At 49.6% G+C, this 25,823-nt stretch overlaps 1 pseudogene; it reads left to right on the top strand.

The window, feature by feature from the left end:
* The first annotated feature begins 735 nt into the window (after positions 1-735).
* Positions 736-887, top strand: LOC144674203 (U1 spliceosomal RNA; annotated as a pseudogene).
* Positions 888-25,823: the final 24,936 nt, after the last annotated feature.

Raw genomic sequence — 25,823 nt, 5'->3', positions numbered from 1 at the left:
GACTGTCAAAGTCATTTGGCAGAATGCCTCATCGCCAGAACTTTCCAACAAGCACCAAGACGTAGCTTGGCTGGTGGTGAGAAAGGCCCTCCCCGTCAGATCCTTCCTACACGTCAGGAGTCTCACCCCCTCTGCACGTTGCCCTCGAGGTGGCTGTGGTGGGGAAGAGACCGTTGTTCACCTCCTTGTGGATTGTGCCTTTGCAAAGAAAGTCTGGAGAGAGATGCAGTGGTTGCTGTTGAGGTTCATCCCGAGCAGTTCTGTGACACGGGACTCTGTGCTCTACGGGCTGTTCCCAGGGACACACACCGAGACAAACATCAACTGCAGCTGGAGGATCATCAACTCGGTGAAAGAGGCGCTTTGGTCTGCCCGAAACTTGTTGGTCTTCCAGCACAAAGAGTTGTCCCCGACCGATTGTTGCGGACTGGCACAATCCAAAGTCCAGGACTACGTGTTGTGGGATGCACTAAATCTTGGAGCAGCTGCCGCAAAGGCGCAATGGGGAAGGGTCGCTGTCTAAGACCTTTCTACCACAGCGCACCGAGGGACTGGGAACTGTTTAAATCCCCTCGGGCTGTACAGCTCAAAATGAAAGGCTGTAAATGATTGTAATATTGTTTGTACTGATGCACCTGGTGATACATTTTGTAAAAGTTTAACCTGGATTGTACCCTTGTAATGTTGTTATTGAAATGGTTTGGAATGTGATTGAAGATATTTTATGAATAAAGTATATTTTTGCAAAAAAATGAAAAAAAAGGTTCTCCCAGGACGAGGCTAGCCCATTGCACTTCGGGTGTGCTAACGCCTGCGATGTCCCCAAATGCGGGATACTCGACTGCAAAATTTGTGGTAGTGGGGGACTGCGTTCGCGCTCTCCCCTGATTCACAATTCAAAAAATAGATTTTATCATATCTTTCATTTTCTCTTCTATTTCCTGTCAGCAACCTTTTCTGAAAAAAGAAATATATAACCCCCAATGTGTGCTCTTCAAAATCTATACTGGACTGGTTATTTAGTTTTTTCTTTCCTCCTCGCAAATATTATCCAACCCCCATTCTTTTCCTCCCTGTCATTATCAGCCGGCAATTATTCCATCTCTGCATCATTTTCGCCAGACCGTTTGTTTTGTGGCCGCCAAATTACTCGCGCCATTTTTAACCCCGCGTTTGCCCACTCAAAAATCTCTCTCAAACAACCCCCATCTAACACCCAACCCACCATCACAACAGTCCCCACACTCCCAGCACCGCCCCACCCCCTATCTCTCTGGACGTCTGTATAAATACAAACTCATATCAGTCAGCTATTAACTCATATGCATTCACCATTTTAAACATGTAGCAGCGACCCCTCACTATTTCAAACATGAACAAGCACCCTGTCCCCATGTTCATTCAAATTACCCCCCTCCGAAACGAACAGCAGCCTCCCACCTCCTCTGTATAATCTCCCCCTTAATCAGCCCCCTGTGTGACTCCTACCTTCTGAAACTCCTGCCTCCTCTCCCCATGTGTAAAGTCTTTCCCTGCCCCTTCTGCAGCTCACTTCCCCTGCTGTGGGTCCATCAATTCACCTGTGATTATTCCTTGAAGGCTTAAATAGCGCAAAGCGAAAAAATAAACAGAAAGAAAACTGGAGAAAGGCAGATAGAAACCTAAACCCTCAGTAAAATGACCACCGGGAATCCCGTTTAACCGTCAGAATGATCGCGCAGCCCAAATTACACGCATTATCCCTGAATTATAACAAGATTTTAGGCAGCTTCACTTTAGGACTTTTCATTTCCTCTTGTGGGGCTCCTGTTCCTCACACACTGGAGGCTAACATGTAAGTTTTAGATTGCAAGGCTGGGCTACTTTAACCCCAAGATTTTCTTTTTGAAACTCCAGGCCCACAGTCCAACAGGAACTGGTTAACCGGAGCCACCGAAAACCAGGGTCCCGGAGAGGAATTGAAATCTCGGGGTAAGAAACGGACACAAACTCACGTGGGCCCATGGAGCACGGCCTTGGAGAAGGTCTCAGGAAACTCCTGAAGAAGAAGAGTCCTTGTCCCAGTCTGGATCTTCAGATTGCAGGTTTCAAAATAAAAATTCTTTGAGGGGTGGGGGAGAAAATTAATTCCATTAAAACAGAGAGCAAAGAACATTTTCAAACAAAATAACGCAAGAGCCAATGAATCACTCTCAGTTACAACTCAGCAACATCCAAATACAAACAAGTCAAAGAGTTATAAAGCAGATTGAGACAGAGGGAACACACACGCACATTAAGCCAGAGTGGGGACTAGCTCCGCACTCTGGAGGCGGTTTTCGGATTGGGTTCCTAGCCAGGTATATCCTGAATGAGCAGTTTGCAGACTCCACCCCTGGCATGTTGGGATGTCTCTCAATCTGCTCCCCAGGAGGCCTGTCCATTGATATGTTAATCCCAGGGCAGGACAACTTTCTGATTCTTCCTGTCCTTTGATGTGTTCACCCCAGGAAAACAATGTTTCAGCCATTTTCTGGTTAATGTTAAAACTTTAACTCATCTTGTCGGGAATGTCACTGCAGTTTGAAATATCAAACACTAAACCCCCAACACAAGACTGTGCAAAGCATGTGGATTGTTACTGAGATTCCGTCTGTGATTTTTAGTGGTGTCAGTGTGGATTGTGTAATCTGTGTGTGTGTGAGTGTTGCTGGTCCCATAATGTAACGCAAATGTCTCCTTGCAGCCTCTCAGTACGCCACTCATGGTCCCCTGGTACTTTTTGGATTGTCTGGAGAAGACATTGAAAGAATTAGAGTTAAACAATGCTAACACTAGCTGCACTGCGACGAGTATATGAGAGCTTATTCTTATCCAGGGGTGTATGTCCACATTCAGCCCCCATTCCCACACTTGCTCCCACCGTCGGATCTCTCAAGTGCTCTTCCGTATCATTGATTAGCCTTTTAAACACCGCCTGTAACACGTAATGCTGATTCCTCACCTTTCGTAAGTCACCTTTAAACTTTGTCAGACTTTCGGGAAGGTGGGGAATTGGGGCCTGCTTAGGTTCCTCATAGTGTTCCAGGGCATGGTGGAGTGTGTCGGAGGCGTTGACTGAGACCTGACCCCTTTGTTGGACGTACATTATTCACGCTGTGTCTGATAGTAACTGGGAGCCGGGGTTCCCTTGTTTTATCCGTGTTTGAACCAAGGCTGTAATGAGGTCAGGAGCTGAGTGACCCTGGCGGAGTCCAAACTGGGCATCAGTGAGCAGGTTATTGCTAAGCAAGTGCTGCTTGGCAACACTGTTGATGACCCCTTCCATCACTTTACTGATGACCAAGAGTAGGCTGATGGGGCGGTAATTGGCCAGATGGGATTTTTCCTGCTTTTTGTGTACAGGACAAATCCGGGCAATTTTCCACATAGCCGGGTAGATGTCAGTGTTGTAGCTGTACTGGAACAGCTTGGCTAGGGGCGTGGCAATTACTAAAGCACAAGTCTTCAGTAGCATTGCCGGAATATTGTCAGGGCTGATAAAGACCTGTACTGATATACATAGAAGACAGAGGGTAGCAGTGGAAGGGTGCTTTTCTGAATGGAGAGCTGTGACTAGTGGAGTTCCACAGGGATCAGTGCTGGGACCATTGCTGTTTGTAGTATACATAAATGATTTGGAGGAAAATGTAACTGGACTAATTAGTAAGTTTGCAGACGAGACCAAGGTTGGAGGAGTTGCAGATAGTGAAGAGGATTGTCAAAGGATACAACGGGACATAGATCGGTTGGAGACTTGGGCGGAGAAATGGCAGATGGAGTTTAATCCGGACAAATGCGAGGTAATGCATTTTGGAAGGTCTAATACAGGCAGGAATTACACAGTAAATGGCAGAACCATTAGTGCATCGACGGGCAGAGGGATCTGGGTGTACAGGTCACTGAAAGTGGCAACGCAGGTGGATAAGGTAGTCAGGAAGGCATATGGCATGCTTGCCTTCATCGGCAGGGGTATTGAGTATAAAAGCTGGAAAGTCATGCTGCAGCTGTATAGAACCTTGGTTAGGCCACACTTGGAATATTGCGTGCAATTCTGGTCACCACATTACCAGAAGGATATGGAGGCGTTGGAGAGGGTGCAGAGGAGGTTTACCAGGATGCTGCCTGGTCTGGAGGTTATTAGCTATGAGGAGAGGTTGGAGAAACTCGGATTGTTCTCACTAGAGCGACGGAGATTGAGGGGCGACTTGATCGAAGTTTACAAAATTATGAGTGGCATGGACAGAGGAGATAGTCAGAAGCTTTTTCCCTGGGTGAAAGAGTCAATTACTAGGGGACATAGATTTAAGGTGAGAGGAGGAAACTATAGAGGAGATGTGTGGGGCAAGTTTTCTACGCAGAGGGTAGCGAGTGTCTGGAATTCGCTGCCAGAGGAGGTGGTGGAAGCAGGTACGATAGTGGTGTTTAAGAGGCAGCTTGACAAATACATGAATAGGATGGGAATAGAGGGATACGGACCCCGGAAGTGCAAAATGTTTTAGCTGACGGGCAATATGATTGGCACAGGCTTGGAGGGCCAAAGGGCCTGTTCCTGTGCTGTACTTTTCTTTGTTCTTTGATAAAGACCTGTGTGTGTGTTAATACTCATGTATTCTCTCGATGATTTATCCAGTTCTAATTGTTGGATGGTTGGCTCATATCCACTATTGTATAGGACTTGCCTCCAGCCAGCTTTGCATACAATTGGTCTATCCTTGGAATGGGGCAGTTGTCTGGTTTTGCTGCCTTATTCACTGTCAACTTATACTTCCCACCAATTCCTATGGTTTGGTCAGGCTTAACCACTGGAACTATGAGTGCTGCCCACTCTGAGAATTGGACAGCTTGGGCGATGCCCAGTTTTTCTAACTGGCACAGTTCTGCATCCGCCTTCTCCTTCAATGCATAAGGCACAGGTCCGGTCTTAAAGAAACGTGGTGTCACCTGTGGATCCACATATATCGTGGGCTTTTAACTTCCCTGATTAATCCCAAAATACCATGGCGTATTTCCTTAGCAGTTCAGGAACTCCTGTTTTCAGGTGAAATATCTCAGACCAGTCAAGCTTGATCTTCTGTAACCAGTCTCGGCCTAACAGACTGGGTCCTTCTCCAGTCACTATTATCACAGGCAGCTGGGCTGTCTGTTGCCTGTAAGACACTGGCGCTGTGGCGATCCCCTTTACCTGAATAGATTCTCCAGTGCAATATCTTTAATTTAGCGGTTCTCTGCTCCAGGTTTACTAACTTTCTACCTTTAGTCAGGGATCTGAAAGTGTGATCTCCCACCACTGTAGTTGAGGCCTCCATATCCACCTCCATTATTAATGGCTTCTCATTAACTTGGATTGTGACAGTGATGGATTCGGTTTTTACAGCTGTTACTTTACACAGGTTCGGTTTTTACAGCTGTTACATTACACAGGCTCGGTTTTTACAGCTGTTACTTTACACAGGCTCAGTTTTTACAGCTGTTACTTTATACAGGCTCAGTTTTTACAGCTGTTACATTATACAGGCTCAGTTTTTACAGCTGTTACTTTACACAGGCTTGGTTTTTACAGCTGTTACATTACACAGGCTCGGTTTTTACAGCTGTTACATTATACAGGCTCGGTTTTTACAGCTGTTACTTTATACAGGCTCAGTTTTTACAGCTGTTACTTTACACAGGCTCGGTTTTTACAGCTGTTACTTTATACAGGCTCAGTTTTTACAGCTGTTACTTTATACAGGCTCAGTTTTTACAGCTGTTACATTACACAGGCTTGGTTTTTACAGCTGTTACATTATACAGGCTCGGTTTTTACAGCTGTTACATTATACAGGCTCAGTTTTTACAGCTGTTACATTATACAGGTTCGGTTTTTACAGCTGTTACTTTATACAGGCTCAGTTTTTACAGCTGTTACATTATACAGGTTCGGTTTTTACAGCTGTTACTTTATACAGGCTCGGTTTTTACAGCTGTTACATTATACAGGTTCGGTTTTTACAGCTGTTACTTTATACAGGCTTGGTTTTTACAGCTGTTACATTATACAGGCTCGGTTTTTACAGCTGTTACATTATACAGGCTCAGTTTTTACAGCTGTTACTTTATACAGGCTCAGTTTTTACAGCTGTTACTTTACACAGGCTCGGTTTTTACAGCTGTTACATTATACAGGCTCAGTTTTTACAGCTGTTACTTTATACAGGCTCAGTTTTTACAGCTGTTACTTTACACAGGCTCAGTTTTTACAGCTGTTACTTTATACAGGCTCAGTTTTTACAGCTGTTACTTTACACAGGCTCGGTTTTTACAGCTGTTACATTACACAGGCTCGGTTTTTACAGCTGTTACATTACACAGGCTCAGTTTTTACAGCTGTTACTTTATACAGGCTCAGTTTTTACAGCTGTTACTTTACACAGGCTCAGTTTTTACAGCTGTTACTTTATACAGGCTCAGTTTTTACAGCTGTTACTTTACACAGGCTCGGTTTTTACAGCTGTTACATTATACAGGCTCAGTTTTTACAGCTGTTACTTTATACAGGCTCAGTTTTTACAGCTGTTACTTTACACAGGCTCAGTTTTTACAGCTGTTACTTTACACAGGCTCGGTTTTTACAGCTGTTACATTACACAGGCTCGGTTTTTACAGCTGTTACATTACACAGGCTCGGTTTTTACAGCTGTTACATTACACAGGCTTGGTTTTTACAGCTGTTACATTACACAGGCTCGGTTTTTACAGCTGTTACATTACACAGGCTTGGTTTTTACAGCTGTTACTTTATACAGGATCGGGTTTTACAGCTGTTACATTACACAGTGAATAGATGTCGGTGTCGGCAGCTTCAGGTTCTGCTGTATTCTTTAATTCAATCTTCTTGCTTTGATGCTTTGTGGGCTGTTTCGACCCTTCTTATGGCAATAATGACATTCTGCCTCCTTGAATTTACAGCTGTCTGGCACATGGTCACCTCCACATCTATAACAACTTAATCTTGGAGCCGCTGATGAATTCTTTCTTTTGATAAAGGACTTTTCATGGTTTTAACAGCAGACATTGCATCTCCCCTCGATGCTGTGGGTCTGGTTTCCACGCCACACTCAGCAGCAGGTTCCTGCCCCACATGAAGAACAGCGCCATGTTGTATGTGTACAAAGCCTGCCAGTCTCTCGCTGCACTTTATATGGCGAGGGAGATTCCTTGGGTACACTTAAAGACGATGTTTACCTCGGTGAGTGAAAGGCGCTCTGTGGCATCGTCTTGAACTCCACAAACTAATCGGTCCTGCAGCAAATCATTTACCGTGTTCCCGATGTCAGTGTTCTGTCAGTGCACCCCATCTCTGGGAAGCAGCAACGCCCCTGAGGGGGAATGGATCAGAGAGATTTCTCCAGCAGAGAACAATCCAAACCTCGCTCCTTGCACGAACCCCCCGTTGTCACCTGAGCGGAACATTTCCAACGGGGCGGTTCTGGGCTGTTTCCTCAGCCCGTCAAAAGCGAGACAATTTGCAAACACTATGGGTTTGTAGGAGCAAACCAAAGGACTGGAACTGACAAAAACAACAGGACTGGTAAGTGAGAAAATGCATTAAAATGGGGATCAAGATTGAGTCCATCAACGTGTGTAGCGTTAAATCTGCTACGCGATGTGTTGCAACCTTGGATTACCTTGCCAAGGTCAAAGCTGACCTGTTGTTTCTGCAGGAGTGTGCAATACTGCACCTCAGCTCCTACAGGCAATGGGCACGATGGTGGTCCCAAGGGGCATCACTCTGGTCGGGAGGAAACGACTCTCGTTCCTCCGGCCTGGGTATTCAGCTGCAGGGAGGCAATGTCACCATGTCCGAGGTTGAGGAGGTGGTGGGCGGGCCCCTCCTCGTAGCGGACATTATTGTACAAGAATGCGCCACTCTAGTTAATTAACATGTATGCCCCGGATCAAAACAGCGAGTGGCTGGTTGTCCTTCAGCAGCTCTCACTTCTGCTGGCGACTTCCAGGCTGGCCATTCTGGGCGGTGACTTCAGCCGCATCATCGATGGAGCTGGACAATCTGGCAGGGCCGACAGCAGACTGGACACCACGTCCAGATCCCTGATGGAAATAGTAAAGGATGGCAAGCTGCACAACGTCTTCAGCAACCCTGCAGATGAAGCGCAGCAGAGATACACCTGGTCGCGGCCAGAGTGGTCCACCCACTCAAGGATAGACTTCCTGTTTGTGTCCCGAGCGTTCACAGTCAGGTCCACGGACATCAAGCCAGTGTTCTTCTCTGACCACTGCCTCCTACCGGTCAAATGTCACTTACAGGAAGACCAGAGGCTTGGCCGGGGGACATGGAAGCTGAACGTGAAACTGCTGACCCCAGAGAACTCAAGAAGGATTACAAAGGCTGGGGAACTGTGAAACACTCTTTGATTCCCTGACACACTGGTGGGAAGCGATCAAGGAGGATATCAAGAAGGTACTCATCCAGAAAGCGAGAAAGGAACAGAGGGAAATGTCCTGACTCCAGCGAGACATGCAGAATCTGCTCCGGCTGCAGTCGATGGGGTTGATGTCAAGGAGGAACTCCAAGAGATGAAGCCCACAGACAGCACGGTCTCCCAGTCCTTCCTGTCCTCTATCACAGAGGTATTAGACGACAGTACACGGGAGAGCCTGGACAAACCGCTAACTCATGACGAACTGACTAAGGCCCTTGAGTCCTTCGAGAAGAGTAAAACTCCCGGAAGCGACGCCTTGCCGTTGGAGTTGTATTCGGCTCTGTGGGACTGGATGGGCCCAGACCTGCTGGAAGTGTACGAGAGTATGCTCCTGGCCGGCAGCATGTCAGAATCCATGAGGAAAGGCAACACCCTCATCTACAAGTGGAAGTGGAAAGGGGAGGAAATTAGAAATTGGCGACCCATCTCACTGTTGAATATGGATTATAAGATTCTGTCCAACGTCAATGACAATTGGGTGAAGTCTGCTCTAGCGTTGGTGATCCACCCTGACCAGACCTGCACTGTGCCGAGCAGGAAGATCTCTGACAGCCTCGCGCTGCTCAGGGATACGATTGCCTATGTGCAGGACAGGGGTGTGGACACCTCCCTCATCAGCCTGGATCAGGAGAAGGCCTTTGACAGAATATCGCACACCTACATGGTGGATGTGATCTCCAAAATGGGGTTTGGGGAGGGAATCTGCAATTGGATCCAACTGCTCAACACTAACATCAGTAGCGCAGTTTCAATCAATGGGTGGGAATCAGATAGCTTTCCCATTAAATCTGGAGCCAGGCAGGGCTGCTCTCTCTCCCCTGTCCTGTTCGGATGTTACACTGAACCCTTTGCTGAGTCCATCAGGAAGAATTAGGGCATAAGAGGAGTGACGATCCCAGGCAGTGGAGGCACTCAGGTCAAAGCCTCCCTGTAGATGGACGATGTCGCCATCTTCTGCTCGGATCCGCTGTCGGTGCGCAGACTAATCAGCATCTGCGATCAGTTCAAACTGGCCTCGGGAGCCAAGTTAAATCATGACAAGTGCGAGGCCATGTTCTTTGGGAACTAGGCTGACCGATCCTTTGTCCCGTTCGTCACCAGGTGAGACTGCCTGAAGGTGTTGGGGATATGGTTTGGAGGGACCAGGGCATGCGTTAGAAACTGGAAGGAGCGAGTGGCTATGGTGGAAAGAAAACTGGGCATGTGGGAGCGACGCTCCCTCTCCATTGCGGGTAAGAACCTGGTCATCAGGTGTGAGGCACTCTCGCTGTTGCTGTACGTGGCGCAGGTCTGGCCCATTCCTCACTCCTGCGTGGTGGCGATCACTCGAGCCATCTTCCGCTTTATCTGGAGGTCAAAAATGGATTGTGTTCGCAGGGACGCGATGTACAAGCCTCTAGAAGAAATGTGCTTAACATCACCCTCATCCTGATGGCCACCTTTGTGTGTGGCTGCATCAAGCTGTCTGTAGACCCTCGGTACGCAAACACCAAGTGTCACTATGTGCTGAGGTTCTACCTGTGCCCGGTGTTGCGAAGGATGGGTCTGGCCACGCTGCCGCAGAACGTTCCAGGTAGTTGGACCGTGCCGTACCACCTGTCCCTCGTGGAAAGATTTATGCAGAGAAACAACTTTGACCACAAGTCCACCAGGCAGTAACGTCCAAGAGGCCCTGAGGGAAAAGGAGAGGGTGGATCCTGTGGGATGGTTCCCCGAGCAGACTGTCAAAGTCATTTGGCAGAATACCTCATCACCAGAACTTTCCAACAAGCACAAAGACATAGCTTAACGGGTGGTGAGAAAGGTCCTCCCCGTCAGTTCCTTCCTACACACCAGGAGTCTCACCCTCTCTGCACGTTGCCCTCGAGGTGGCTGTGGTAGGGAAGAGACCGTTGTTCACCTCCTTGTAGATTGTGCCTTTGCAAAGAAGGTCTGGAGAGAGATGCAGTGGTTTATGCCGTGGTTCATCCCGAGCAGTTCTGTGACACAGGACTCTGTGCTCTACGGGCTGATCCCAGGGACAGGGACGCACATCGAGACAAACATCAGCTGCAGCTGGAGGATCATCTACTCAGTGAAAGACGCTCTTTGGTCTGCCCGAAACTTGTTGGTCTTCCAGCGCAAAGAGTTGTCCCTGACCAAGTGTTGCAGACTGGCACATTCCAACGCCCAGGACTATGTGCTGAGGGACGCACTAAAGCTTGGGGCAGCCGCTGCACAGGGGAAAGGTCGCTGTCTAAGACCTTTCAGCCGTAGTGCACCGAGGTGCTGGGAATCGTATTGACCCTTCAGGCTGTGTGACTCACATTGAATGTATGCAGTGAATATTACATGTATCACAATTGTACTGAAGCACCTCAGAGTGCAACATGATCTGCAAGGAAAAGCTGAATATTATTACTCTTTTTGTGAAGGCCATTTTGAAATGTCTTGTCATCTTCTATGTTCATAAAATATCTGAAAGTACAGTTTTGCACAAAAAAATCATTTTTCACTCCTCACTGGATACAGGCGAGGTACCAGAGCACTGGAGGTCTGTGAATGTTGTGCCATTGTACAGATAGGCCAAATAATTATAGACCAGTCAGTCTTACTTAGGTAGTATTCAGATTATTAGAATCAATTCTCAGACACAGAGAAAACTGTCAATTAGAAAGGCACAGATTAATCGGGGACAGTCAGCATGGTTTTCTTAAGGGAAAGCTGTGCCTTATTAACTTAACTGAATTTTTTGAGTAAATAACGAGGATTGATGAGGGTAGTGCAGTGAATGTTGTCTACATGGATTTTAGTAAGGTATCTGACAAAGTTCCATATGGCAGACTGGTCAGAAAAGTCAAAGCCACAGGGGACACAGGGGAATGTGGTGGGTTGGATCCAAAATTGGCTCAATGACAAGAAACGAATGGTAATGGTCGACAAATGTTTTAGCGAAAGGAAAGCTCTTTCCAGCGGTGTTCCACAGGGCTCAGTATTGGGCCCCTTGCTGTTTGTGGTGTGTATTAATGATTTGGACTTAAATGTGGGAGGCATAGTTGGGAAATTTGCCCATGTCACAAAAATTGTCCATGTCATGAATTGTGAAGATATCAATGGTTTGGCCGAGTGCGCAGAAAAGTAGCAAATGGGGTTCGATTGGAAATGTCTGAGGTAATGCATTTGGGGAGAGCAAACAAAGCAAGGGAATACTCAATAAATGGGAGGATATTGAGAGGGGTTGAGGAATTGAGAGTCCTTGGAATGCATGTCCAGAGGTCCCTGAAGGTGGCAGGACAGGTGGATAAGGTGCTCAAGAAAGCATATGGAATGCTGTCTTTTATTTGACAAGGTATTGAATATAAAAGCAGGGATGTAATGAGGGAACTGTATATAGCGCTGGTTAGGCCACAGCTGGAATTTTGTGCACAGTTCTGGTCACCAGATTACAGGAAGGACATAATTGCTCTGGAGAAAGTGCAGAGGTGATTTACAAGAATGCTGCCCGGGCATGAAAATTGCAGCTATGAGGAGAGACCAGGTAGGCTGGGGTTGTTTTCCTTAGAACAGAGGAGGCTAAGGGGTGACCTAATTGAGGTGTACAAAATTATGAGGGGCCGAGATAGAGAGGACAAGATGCCCTGTTTACCCCAGTGGAGAGGTCAATTAGCAGGAGGCACAGATTTAAGATGCTTGGAAGAAGGGTTCGAAGGGATATTAGGAATAACTGTGTCACCCAGAGGGTGGTGGGCATTTGGAATTTGTAGCCCAGATTGGTATCAAAGCAGGAACCCTAAAACCATCGGTTGCACACCGCGATTTTACGTGGGCGGGCCAATTACAGCCCGCCCAGCGTAATTCGTGCCTCCTGATATCTGCAGCAAGGGGCGGGCAGCGGCAGGAGGCCAATGACTGCCGGGTCCAATGGCGACCCGGCGGCCTATTCAAAAACGGTGCAGGCAGCCACTGAGTTCGGTCATCTGCTATGTATTGATTTCAGCCTCCAACATGGGATTCCCATTGATAATGGAAAGACGAGCGCATCCTGATCCGGGTGCCAGGCATGCACATTAACAGTGTAACTACTTCAACTAATCAAATGTCCTGGTTCTCCCTTTCAGCCTCACCAGAGCACGCCCGGTCTCAGGAGCCTGAGGGACCGCCGCTGACCCCTGAGACACAGATGATATGAACGTACCAGCGCCACACCCTCTCAGCCAGGCAGGCACCAGCGCCACACCCTCTCAGCCAGGCAGGCACCAGCGCCACACCCTCTCAGCCAGGCAGGCACCAGCGCCACACCCTCTCAGCCAGGCAGGCACCAGCGCCACACCCTCTCAGCCAGGCAGGCACCAGCGCCACACCCTCTCAGCCAGGCAGGCACCAGCGCCACACCCTCTCAGCCAGGCAGGCACCAGCGCCACACCCTCTCAGCCAGGCAGGCACCAGTGCCACACCCTCTCAGCCAGGCAGGCACCAGCGCCACACCCTCTCAGCCAGGCAGGCACCAGCGCAGATACCAGCACCTCAGTGAGAATAAGATTGTCAGCTAGAAACTCGGTGCACAGCGGTGAGGGCACTTCATACTCGCTTGAGGTGTAGGCGGAGGCAGAGCACGTCCAGGGCGCTGGCAGTTGGAGGACGGCTGGGGACCAGAAACATGCTCAGTCAGTGGCTGCTGATGAGCCTCTGGTGTCGTCCCTGAGACAGCAGATGCTGGAAGTCCAGCAGGTTGTGTGGGAGGATCTGACGGAGATACATGAGGGAATGCGTGCCATGGTCTACGTTGTGGAGGAGTCCATACGGAGCATGAGCAATGCAACGACCCTCATGGCCGAGTGCGCTGCCTCCTCCATAGAGAGAGTGGCAACTCTCATGGAGAGGCTCCTCCAGGAGAACAACCAGGGCTTCCTGGGGATGCGCTCAGACCTGCAAGCCCTCAATGACCGGCAATGACCTCAGGTGGTCACCGTCAGTGTGGGAGATGGATTGGTACCCAGTATCCCAGCTAGGCGACTATCCATCAGTGGTGAGCAGGGAGGTCCAAAGTGACCTGACGGTGGCGCACCAACTGCCTGTCGTCTCTGCGAGCTCCTCTCAGGCCGCTCTGGGAGGCTCCGTGAGCAGCAGCTCCTCTACCCCTCTGCCAGTGACCGTGGCGTCTGGTGAGGCTACGGCAACTGGGGAGATGCCAGCCATGGCACTGGCCACTCCCTCCCAGGCAGGGACAGCATAGGCTCCATGGCCAGAGGATGCCCACCAAGGTCATCAAGGCCAACAGGACAGCAGAGTGAGCAGGCTGTCTGCAATGCCAGTGTCAACGAGGGGGGAGCACCAGGACGTAGCACCCGCCAGTGTAAATGTAAAGCACTTTATGCACAACACGGGCTTAACACTAGTCGTTTTCTTTTGTCCCGCTTTTAAGTTCCTGTTAAGTTGGTGCTGGTGTTGAACACATTTTCATTTAGTTTAATTTCTGTATGCCAAGCTGTAAAGCATTAAATGGGTTGGTTCTCAACAAGCCTCTGGGTGCTTCATTAGTTCTGCAGGTGAAGGGGAATCCATGATGTTATGAGTGACTGTTTGTCACTGAGCTTTATTGAAATGGCACATAGTGCATGTTGCTGACCAAGCAACTGTTGCTCTCAGGTATTGAGTATGGAGCCTCCAGCCCTGCCATGTGGTGGTGGTTCATGTGTGGTAGGCGAGCTGAAGGAACAGTAGATCAAAGCCTCCCGAGTGTCCCTGCTTCCCTGGAGGTTGCCCAGGTCGGCATCTATCTCTTCAGCGTTCTCCTGACCGTGTTCGTCCTCGGACTCACGACTGGACTCATTGTCTGCTGCCAGAGCAGCTGTGGCAACATCATCCTCCACTGATTCCCCCCTTTCCGATGCCAGGTTGTGGAGAGTCCAGCATGCAACCACTATCAGTGACACACGATCTGGGGGGTACTGGAGTGTGCCCCCTGGACGGTCCAGGCATCGGAAGTGCATCTTGAGAAGACCGATGGTTGTCTCTATCACCGCCCTTGTGGTGCCATGACTCCTATTGTACTGCTGCTCAGCCTCTCTTCCTGGATGGCGGAGAGGCGTCATGAGCCACCTTCTGAGGGGATAGCCCTTGTCACCCAGCAGCCATCCATCCAGCCGGGCTGGAGCACTGAAGAGCTGCGGCGCCTGGGAGAGTCTCGGGGTGTACGGGTCATGGGAGCCTCCTGGGTACCTTGCACAGACTTGCAGAATCTGCATCCTATGGTCACACACTATCTGCACGTTCATGGAGTGGAATCCCTTCCTGTTGACGAAGGCTCCCGGCTCACCCGCTGGTGCCTTGATGGCCACTCGTGTGCAGTCGATTGCACCCTGGACGTGGGGGAACTCAACAATCACTGCAAAGCCTCTGGCTCGCTCTGCCTGACTGGCCTTGTCCGTACGGTAGTGAATAAAGTACAGTACCCGCCTGAACAGAGCATCCACCAGCTTGACACAACTGTGGACAGCTGACTGGGGGACTCCACATAGATCACCCACTGACCCCTTCTATACCGGAGGGCATAGAAGTTGAGGGCCACAGTGACCTTCAGTGCCACTGGCATGGGGTGTCCACCCACACAGTTGGAACGGATCTCAGGGCCGATCATCTGACAGGTGGAGGTCACTGTCTCCCTTGAGACACGGAGCCTCCTTTGGCATTGCACCTCAGGCATATTGAGTAGCTGCATCGCCGTCTTTAAACCCTGGCAGCAGGTTAGTGGCATCTTCTGCGGTCCCTTCTGCCTCGGACGTCCTGTTGGCCCCGCACCCATGTGCCTGTGCCTCTCCTCCCACAGGTCAGCCTGGAGGCTGAATAGGGACACTTGGTCTCCTCCCTCTTCTACCCCTCTCTTCCTCTTCAGAATAGGGGCCTCCAGCGGAGATCACAATCCCTTTTCGCAGGGTAAGCCAAGGCTGTCTGATACCTGGAAGGCCTCAAATGTTATGAATCCTCCGGGAGCCTGGAAAACAAAACTGAGTCCTGAACTGAAGCCTCTTATTTCTGTCAAAGCACTTCTGAAGCGAAATGAAGATGCCTTATTCACACAAGCAACCAGCAGCAAGTTATATCCTAAACTACAAACTACTCACATTTACAAGCTCTCTGACCCCTCTTACCCCACTCGTGGATGAGGTTTTTGTCAATGTGGCCTGCACGCCAGCACATTTAGCCCATGCGGTAGCCTGAAAATCGCACGGGCTACGTAAAGTCCGGGACACTCAGTGTCTCAAGGGCCTTAACTGGCCAGTTAATTAATGGACGGTGCGCCTCCAACCCCATCGTGCACCCACCTAGCGAAATATGCTGAGAGTGCGCTCGGCTGAGGTCAACTCGCTTTATATCACAGTCGGGCATGTCGGGCGGGCGCCTGCACACCGAGCTCAAAATTCTGGCCTGGGAGTTTTGCTCACCTTATACCTGGGCCTGTTGGAGACAAATTGATAAGAGTTTGATCGCTGTGATTAGTGAACAACTCCATCAACATCCTATCATGCAACTACCACAGGTGGTGAACTGGATGAACCTTAAGGGCAGAATTTTGCCCACGTTGGGCAGGATTTGCAGGGTGAGCGGGAGCGGCTGGGAAATGGACCACTGCCCACGAGTGGGCTGTGACCACGATTTCACACTGTGCGGACCAATTAAGGCCTTAACTGTCCCCCCAGCGTGAACGCCAGCTGCAGAAATGTTTGAGAAGGGACAGGCGGGGGCCTGTTGGCCGCTGGGTCCAATGGCGACCCGGCAGCCAGTTCAAGAACGACGCAGGCAGCGCCAGGGAGGCTGCCCGGGTCAGAGTTGCTGCAAGGACATGGCTGCAAACGAGGATGCAGAGACCAGGCGGGAGAGGAGGTCGGCTGGTCACTCGGTACCCTGTTTTTCGGACGAGTGCCTCGTCGTCCTCCTGGAGGGGGTGGCTGCCAGGAGGGACACCCTTATCCCCAGAGATAGGAGGAGGAGGCCACTGCACCTCAGCAAGAGGGCATGGGAGGAGGTGGCAGCCCGGGTGAGCAGCCACGATGTGGTTTAATGACCTGCTGCGCTCAGGAAGGGCGAGTACCATGTTGGCATGGGTCAGTGTGGTGAAATGTTAAGGGCTGGCCGTCTCCTCGTGGAGCTCAGGGGTTTTACAGTGTGACTGCCAACTGTCTACGACACCGGAGCTGTCCCAGGGGCTGAGTCCTGGCTGCTTGGACTGAGTGCCTTGCGGCATGAGGCCCCCAACTCGGATGAGCCCTGTGAGGTGCTCCTCAGGTGGGGTTGGCCAGGCTGCAATGGTGCTGCAGGGAGAGAGTGGACCAATCAATGCTCCTCTGTCCTTTCAGGAAAAGATATCCTATAACAATATTGAGAGGTCACGGACAGGCGGAGGACCCCCACACCTTCTCAGCCTCTCCCACAATGAGCAGGAGGACTTGGAGCTTGAGAGGTGCCACGCATCTCAATTAACCAGCCATGGAGAGGCTGGGAGTGCCAGGTGAAGGTAAGAGTGCAGTGCACTGAGGTGAGAGTGTCGGATGGTGCAAACATGTAGTCTCATTATTCATGGTAGCCTCCAGACTGGAGTCTCCATAGGCCACTGAATGATGATGGCACCATGATGCACATCGCCATTGTCTCACCAGGGTGCCTGGCATGCATTAAACTAATGACTTGTCCTCATTCTCCCCTAGGTCTGCCACCAAGCAGCGAAGCACACAACCCCCAGGAGCTATACCTGACCCCAGAGGACCACCATGCTCCCCAAGCACATCCGCCACACCCACTCTCTGAACCAGACACCAGCGCAGATACCAGCACCTCGGTGGGCATCAGTTCGGCAGATAGTATCTCAGTGCACATTGGTGAAGGCACTTCACACTCGCTTGAGGTGTAGGCAGAGGCAGAGAGTGCTCAGGGCTGATGATGAGTCTCTGGAGTTGTCCATTAGGCGACAGATGCTGGATGTCCAACGGGATGTGCGGGAGGATCTGGCGGAGATACACGAGGGTATTCGTGCCATGGTCTCCAGTATGGAGGAGTCCCTGTGGAGCATCAGCACTGTGTTGACCCTCATGGCCGAACGCACTTCCTCCTCCATTGAGAGAGTGGCGACTCTCATGGAGAGGCTGCTCCAGGGACAGAATCAGGGGTTCCTGGGGTTGCGCTCAGGCCTGCAAGCCCTCACACAGACGCTAACCTCAAGTGGTCAGTGTCAGTGTGGGAAGTGGATGAGGCACCCAGTATCCCAGCTAGCTGCCCATCCATCAGCAGCAAGCAGGGAGGTGCACAGCGACCTCACGTTGGATCACGACCTTCTTGTTGTCTCTGCGGGCTCCTCTCAGGGCGCTCTGGATGATGGCAGCAGCTCCTCCATCCCTCTGCCAGTGACTGTCACATTTGATGAGGCTGCGATGACTGGGACGATGCCAGCCGTGGCACTGGCCGCTCCCTCCCAGGCGGGGCCAGCACAGGCTCCACTGGCCAGAGGATGACACCAAGATCATCAAGGCCAACAGGACAGCAGAGTCAGCAGGCTGTCTCCAATGTCGGTGCCAGTGAGGGGAGAGCACCCGTAAACGCAAGTTTAAAGCACCTTAAGAACAAGAGGGACTGGTCACCGGTCATCTATTGTTCCCTGTTTTGTTTATCTTGTTTTAATGGTGTGACCACCAACAGCGGATATTGTTCCCTTCAATACTATGTGACTTCCAACATTAAATTATATTTGCTTTTGTGTTATTGGCGTGTGTCTGTTTCATTTATTTTGTAGGTGCAGGGTACGCCGGTATGTAATGCTGGATGTGGGTGGCTCAAAACTTTATTGCACAGGCACTGAGTGTATCTTGGGGCCCAAGGAAAGGGTGATTTCTGTGATCCAGGATGGAGGTGGCAGCCCTGGCATGAGGTGGTAGTTCTTATTTGGCAGCCTAGCTGAAGGAGCGTTGGATCAAGGCATCCCTGCCTCCATAGACGTTACTGAGTCTCCCTCCACACCCTCAGCGTTTTCCTCACTGTGCTCCTCTTCGGACTCACTCCGGGATTCATCATCTGTGGCCTATGGAGCTGTGTCAAGATCCTCTTCCTCCAGTGGGTCCCCCTTTGCCATTGCCAGATTGTGGAGAGCGTAGCATGCAAGCACTATCAGTGACACCCGCTCTGGGGGGTTATTGTAGTGCTCCCCCGAACGGTCCAGGCATCGGAAGCGCATCTTCTGAAGTCTTTTGGTCCTCTCTTACCACCCCCCTTTGGAGGCTTGGCTCCTGTTGTATTGCTGCTCTTGGATGACGGAGAGGCATCATGAGCCACCTTTTCAGGGGATAGCACTAGTCTCCCAGGAGCCATCAATCCAGATGGGCTGTAGCACTGAATAGCCTTGACGCCTGGGAGTGTCTCAGGATGTAAGTGACATGGGGTCTGCCTGGGTACCTTGCATAGACTTGCAGAATCTGCATCCTATGGTCACACACTATCTGCACGTTCATGGAGGGGAATCCCTTCCTGTTGACGAAGGCATCCGGCTTACCCACTTGCACCCACGATGGGAGGGCATCCCAGTAATCGCTGCAAAGCCTCTGGCTCGCTCAGCCTGGCTGGCCTCGTCTTACGGAAATGAGTGAAGTCAATACCCGCCTGAACAGAGCTTCTGTCACCAGCTTGACACAACTGTGGACAGCTGATTGGGAGGCTCCACACAGATGCTCCACTGAGCCCTGGAAAGAGCCAGAGGCATAGACATTGAAGGCCACAGTGACCTTCAGAGCCACTGGCATGAAGTGTCCATCCACGCAGTCGGAGGTCATCTCAGGCCCGATCATCTGACAAATGGAGGTCACAGTCTCGCTGGAACGATGGAGCCACCTTCAGCATTGCACCTCAGACATATTGAAGTAGCTACATCACTGCCTGTAAACCCTGGCAGCAGGATAGTGGCATCTTCTGCGGCCCCTTGTGCCTTGGACTACCTGCTGGCCCTGCGCCCCTTGTGCCTGCAACTCTCCTCCCGCAGGTCACTCCCCTGGACCTGCATTGGGACACTTGGCCTCCTCCCCCTTCTGCCCCTCCCTCCTCAGAGGAGGTGCCTCCAGCAGAGACCACAAGGCTGTCTGATACCTGGAAGGGTCCACACGATCCGAATCCTCAGGGGGCCTGGAAGACACCAACGAGTCCTGGAATGACGTGTGGAAATGCTCTGAATGAAGCCCCGATCAGAGATTCAGCTGACAAGTACCAATAAGCCACCAGCAGCAAGTTATCTCCAAAACTCCTCACTACTCACATCGACAATGCTGCTGACCCTTCTTACGCCGCACGTGGATGAGGTTTAGCGAATTGTGGGCTGCCCACCTGCCTGTGCAAGGACTGACAAGTCGCACGGGGAACATTCAATCAGCATCAGCTGAGTTGCTAAGGGCCTTAACTGGCCTCTTTATCAATGGCAGGCGCGGCTCCGACTTCTGCGTGGGTCCGCCGAGCGAAATATCGCACGAGTGCGCGATGACACCAGGACACTCGCCCGCCGCCATCGCCCGTCATTTTACACTTGTTCAAGTCGGGCGCACGCCCGCCCAGGTGAAAAGTCTGGCCTATATGTATTTCTGTAGACTGTATGTACCTTCTGTAACTTTGTAATTTCTGTAAGGCAACGTGTCACTTTGTACTTTCACCATTTTTTAAAATTAACTTGTACCAAGCACAGGCAGATAAGAATTCTAGAAGACATCTAGACATCAATTAAACAGTTAAGTTAGTGAGCCTCATACCGCTACCTGCACGTTGGTAGAGGAGAATATTGGCATCTTGAAGATGCGATTCTGAAGCCTCGACAGATCTGGCAGAACGCTCCAGTCCAATCCCCAGAGGGTCTCACAGATCATCGTAGCTCAGTGAATGCGGCCTAACCTGGCACTACAAAGGGGTGAAGACTTATTCGTGGGTGTGGACATCACTGCCTAGACCAGCATCTATTGCCCATCCCTAGTTACCCTTGAGAAGGTGATGGTGAGCTGCCTTCTTGAACTGCTTCAGTCTATGTGGTGTAGGTGCATCCATAGCACTGTTAGGGAGGGAGTTCCAGGGTTTTGACCCAGTGACAGTGAAGGAAAGGTGATATATTTCCCAGTCAGGATGGTGAGGGGCTTGAATGGGAGCTTCCAGGTGGTGGTGATTCCATGTGTCTGCTACCCTTCTCCTTCTAGGTGGTAGCGGTGGTGGGTTTGGAAGGTGCAGTACAAGGAGCCTTGGTGAATTTTTGCAGTGCATCTTGGGGATGGTACACACTGCTGCTACTGTGCATCGGTGGTGGAGGGAGTGAAGGTTTGTGAAAAGTCCAGCTAAACGCGATTAGGGATGGGCAATAAATGTTGGCCGAGCCAGCGACACCCACATCCCATCAATCAAAAAAACAAACACCTCACCCGGAGACTTCAGAGAGGCACAACTGATTTGAGCTGGGCTGCTCCAAAAAGCAGGGACAGAATTGTTATGTGAGCCATCGAATGCTGAAGCCTTTTATCCTCAGGGTGGGGATTTGTAGAAAGTTTAGCTTTAATAATTAGCTTGTAGTTCAGTTATGTTTAGTGATCAACCAATCGAAGTATGTTCATCAATTAACCCAACATGACTTTGCTGAATTGTAGTCAATACAGGACATTAGTGCATCACATGACTAGGCCCTTGTTAAAAGTCAGATCCACACTTGATCGAGTGGACACACCACACGGCCCCAAGCCAGTGCTCTGAAGTCAGTCAATGTTGATTCGATTAGAATGTAGCGTCATTGTGCTTCCTAGCAATTGAAATTCAGATTGCATTTCAAAATTTAAATGAAGAAATTTAAAAGGTTTATTGTGTGAAGTAAAACAACTGCAAGGTTCTAAACAATTAATCAGAACCAGCTTAGTCTTTTTAAACTGGGAGTGTTGTAAATATATAACCATCCTCGTCTCTGTAAATTTAGTGAAGTTCTGTAATCGGTTTTTGTAGCTGTGTAGTTCCTGTGACTTTTATTCTTTATGAACCTGTGATATATTAGTCTATATCTTGTACCTGTACCTTGTTACCTTAAGATAAAAGCAAAAAATTGCAGATGCTGGAAATCCAAAACAAAAACAAAAATACCTGGAGGAACTCAGCAGGTCTGACAGCATCTGCGGAGAGGAGCACAGTTAACGTTTCAAGTCTGTATGACTCTTCACCAGAACTAAGAAAAAATAGAAAAGAAGTGAAATATAAGCTGGTTTAAGGGGAGGTGGGACAGGTAGAGCTGGATAAAGGACCAGTGATAGGTGGAGATTGCCAAAAGATGTCATAGACAAAAGGCCAAAGAGGTGTTCACGGTGGTGATATTAGCTAAGAAATATGCTAATGGTGACATTAAGGGTAGAAAGCAGGACGAGCAAGGTACAGATAGCCCTAGTGGGGGTGGGGTGGGGGGAAGGGATCGAAATAGGCTAAAAGGTAGAGATAAAACAATGGATGGAAATACATTGAAAAATAATAGAAATAGGTGGGAAAAGAAAAATACATATAAATTACTGGAAAAAGGGGAATCGGAAAGGGGGTGGGGATGGAGGAGAGAGTTCATGATCTAAAGTTGTTGAACTCAATATTCAGTCCGGAAGGCTGTAAAGTACCTGGTCGGAAGATGAGGTGCTGTTCCTCCAGTTTGCGTTGAGCTTCACTGGAACAATGCAGCAAGCCAAGGACGGGCATGAGAGCAGGGTGGAGTGTTGAAATGGCAAGCGACAGGGAAGTCTGGGTCATACTTGCAGACAGGCCGGAGGTGTTCCTCCAAGCTGTCACCCAGTCTGCGTTTGGTCTCTCCCATTGGGAGAAGTGAATGCAGTAGACTAAATTGAGGGAAGTGCAAGTGAAATGCTGCTTCACTTGAAAGGAGTGTATGGGCCCTTGGACGGTGAGGAGAGGGGAAGTAAAGGGACAGGTGTTGCACCTTCTGCGGATGCATGGGAAGGTGCTGTGGGAGGGGGTTGAGGTGTTGGGGCTGATGGAGGAGTGGATCAGGGTGTCTCGGAGGGAACGATCCCTGCGGAATGCCACCGGGGGGGTGAAGGGAAGATGTGTTTGGTGGTGGCATCATGCTGGAGTTGGCGGAAATGGCGGAGGATGATCCTTCGAATGCAGAGGCTGGTGGGGTGACCTCAAGGTAACCTTGTTACCTTAAGTTTAATACAGCAGTAATCTCTATGCACTGATATATGCATTTGTGTAGACTGTTTGTACTTTCTGTAACTTTGTAATTTCTATGACGCTATGTACCAATTTGCACTTTCACTATTTTAAAAATTAATTTGTAACATTTAGGTGAATGAGTCTAAATGTTAATCAGTAGTGTTGGGCACCACACTCTCCTAACATAATCCAAAAATAGAACTCATCATGCACATGGGTTGTACTTTGGAAAGAGTTAAAAGCACCAGCTTTAAGCTGTCAGGCACTATGAATTTGAAGATTGAACTGGGAGCAGAAGACCACAGAACTGATAGAGAAAAGGTGGGGGGAGGGGGAGAGAGAGAGAGAGGGGGGGAGGGGGAGTGAGAGAGAGGGAGAGAGGGGGGAGGGGGAGAGAGACGGGAGAAAGAGAGAGGGGGGAGGGGGAGAGAGAGGGAGAGGGGGAAGGAGGGGGAGAGAGAGGGAGAGAGAGAGGGCGGAGGGGGAGAGAGAGGGAGAAAGAGAGAGAGAGGGGGGGGGAGGGGGAGAGAGAGGGAAAGGGGGAAGGAGGGGGAGAGAGAGGGAGAGAGAGAGGGGGGAGGGGGAGAGAGAGGGAGAAAGAGAGGGGGGAGGGGGAGAGAGACGGGAGAGAGAGAGAGCAAGTGAGCCTAGCTTGAATGGAGAAGTAAAAACTGTATTAAGTCAGTAAATTCACTGCCTAATTGGTTAATTCTTATTTTTGGTGCTTAATAAACATTCCTGAGTTACATTACTAGATTGTGTTCTGTTGCCTGAATGGTTAAAGTCTCAAAAGAACAAACTAATATTGGGTGAGTGGATTTGGAGGTTAAAACCCTGAAAAAACTTAGTGGCCATGTACTGAACAACTCCACACAGACACACACAACAGGAAGAGACCAGCTGAGCTGCTACTTGGATACAAAGCAACAGCAAGATGCCAGAGCTGAGGGAGATCAGTGTAGATCAGGAGGTCTGAGATCATGATGCTGAAAAAATGCAGAGGCTGCTGCAAAGCTTTATGGAGACCACTGAAGGCGGGCGGTGGGGGGGCACGAGACAGTCTGATCAAATACTGCTGAGACAAAAGAATCTGAGGGAGAACGGATACACCATTTTACCCCAAGCTGTACACTGTCATTGCCGAGAAGGGAAACCGTGCGAATCTCCAGCTGCCAGAAGCAGTACTGTGTGGCACAAATTCTCCATGTGTCGAAAAGGATTCTGGTGACAAAGGCATAAGCAGCAGATGAACCAGATGTAGGAGCTGAGGCAAAGCTGACATCCAGTAATCCACAAGCCCAGGTCAGCAATGCTGACGGCAGGCACACAGCTAGCTATCCAGAGGGGAAAGCACCAGTTCCAGAGGGGAACCTAACCCTGACATGATGGCCAGAGTTCCCAAAACAGCAGGCAGGGCCACGATGCGACAGGTTTGGCTCAAAGAAGGGCAGGACTGGGCATTAAATATTCTCGGTGTTTGGGAGAGACAGGAAAGGGGGGAAACGGCCGGGGGTGGATGGGAGCGGCGATATTGGTTAAAGGTGGCTTTACAGTACTGGAAAGAGAGGATGTCCCAGAGGGGTCAAGGACAGGATCTCTCTGGCTAGAGCTAAGGAATGAAAAAGTTGCAATGACATTGATCAGTGTAGTATATAGATCGCCAACTAGTGGAAGGGATGTGGAGAGATAAATTTGCAAAGTAATTTCATAGAGGTGCAAGAATTATAGAGTAATCGTAATGGGGGACTTCAACTATTCAAATTCACACTGGGATAGGAATAGTGCAAAGGGACAAGAGGGGCCAGAGTTCCTGGAATGTGCTTAAGATCATTTTCGGCGGCAGCATCTTTCCAATCCAACCAGAGGGCAGGCACTGCTGGACCTGCTTCTGGGCAATGAGTTGGCCCAAGTGGTCAAATATCACTGGGAGAGCCTCGAGGGGACGGTGATCATTGTATCATAAGGTTTAGATTGCCCATGGAAAAGGACAGAGAACAATCCAGAGCAGGGATAATTAATTGGGGGAAAGACAACTTCGATGAGATGACAATGCACCTGAGTCAAGTGAGTTGGAATCGAATGTTGGCGGAAAAGACAGTGGCTGAACAATGGACCATGTTCAGAGAGAAAGTATTGTAGACCATGTCAAGGTATATTCCCTTGCAGGGAAAGGTCGGACAAATAAATCCAGAACGCCCCTGGATGATGAGAGATGGAGGTGAGGTTGAAATGGAAGGAGTGCACATATGTCAGGTGGAAACTACAATCGACAATCAGGCTAAATATAGAAAGACCAAAAGGGAAGTGAAGAAACTAATAAGAAAAGCAAGGAGAGAGCCTGAAAAGAAGCTTCCAGCGAACATAAAAGGGAATTTCAAGGTCTTCTATCAACATGTATATAAAAAGAAAGGTTGGTAAAAGAAAGGGTAGGGCGGATTAGGGACAACAAACGGGACTTGCACGTGGAGGCTGGAGAAATAGTGGAGGTATTGAACAAGTAACGTCTGTCTTTACAAAGGAAGACGATGCTACCCAGGCCGAGGTGAGAGAGGAGGTAACTGGTACAGTAGAAGAATTTACAATTGATAGGAAGGTGGTGTTGGAAAGGCTATCTTTACTTAAAACAGATAAGGTACCAGGACCGGATGAGATGCATCCGAGTCTTCCAGTCTTCCTTAGACACCGGCGAGGTGCCAGAGGACTGGAGAATTGTGAATGTTACACCCTTGTTCAAAAAGGGTTGCAAGGATAAAGCTGGCAACTACAGACCAGTCAGTTTGACCTCAGTGGTAGGGAAACTTCTGGAAACTATAGTACCGGATAAAATCAATAATCACCTAGACAAGTGCAGGATAATTAAGGAAAGTCAGCATGGCTTCATCAAGGGAAAATCATGTTGAACTAACTTGGAGTTTTGCGGAGGTAACAGAGAAGGCTGATGAAGGAAATGCTGTTGATGTGGTGTATATGGATTTTCAAAAGGCATTTGAGACAGTGCCACACAACAGACTTGTGAGCAAAATTCTAGCTCCTGGAATAAAAGGGAAAGTAGGCACTTGGATAAGAAATTGGTTGAGTGACAGGAAACAGTAGTGATAAATGGTTGTTTTCCAGATTGGAGGAAGGTTTGTAGTGGGGTTC

The sequence above is a fragment of the Cetorhinus maximus genome, unplaced genomic scaffold, assembly GCF_964194155.1.
Source record: "Cetorhinus maximus unplaced genomic scaffold, sCetMax3.hap1.1 HAP1_SCAFFOLD_591, whole genome shotgun sequence".
In the NCBI taxonomy this organism is placed as follows: domain Eukaryota; kingdom Metazoa; phylum Chordata; class Chondrichthyes; order Lamniformes; family Cetorhinidae; genus Cetorhinus; species Cetorhinus maximus.
Note: the sequence above shows the minus strand (reverse complement) of the source record. Positions and strands in the feature narration are given on the sequence as shown.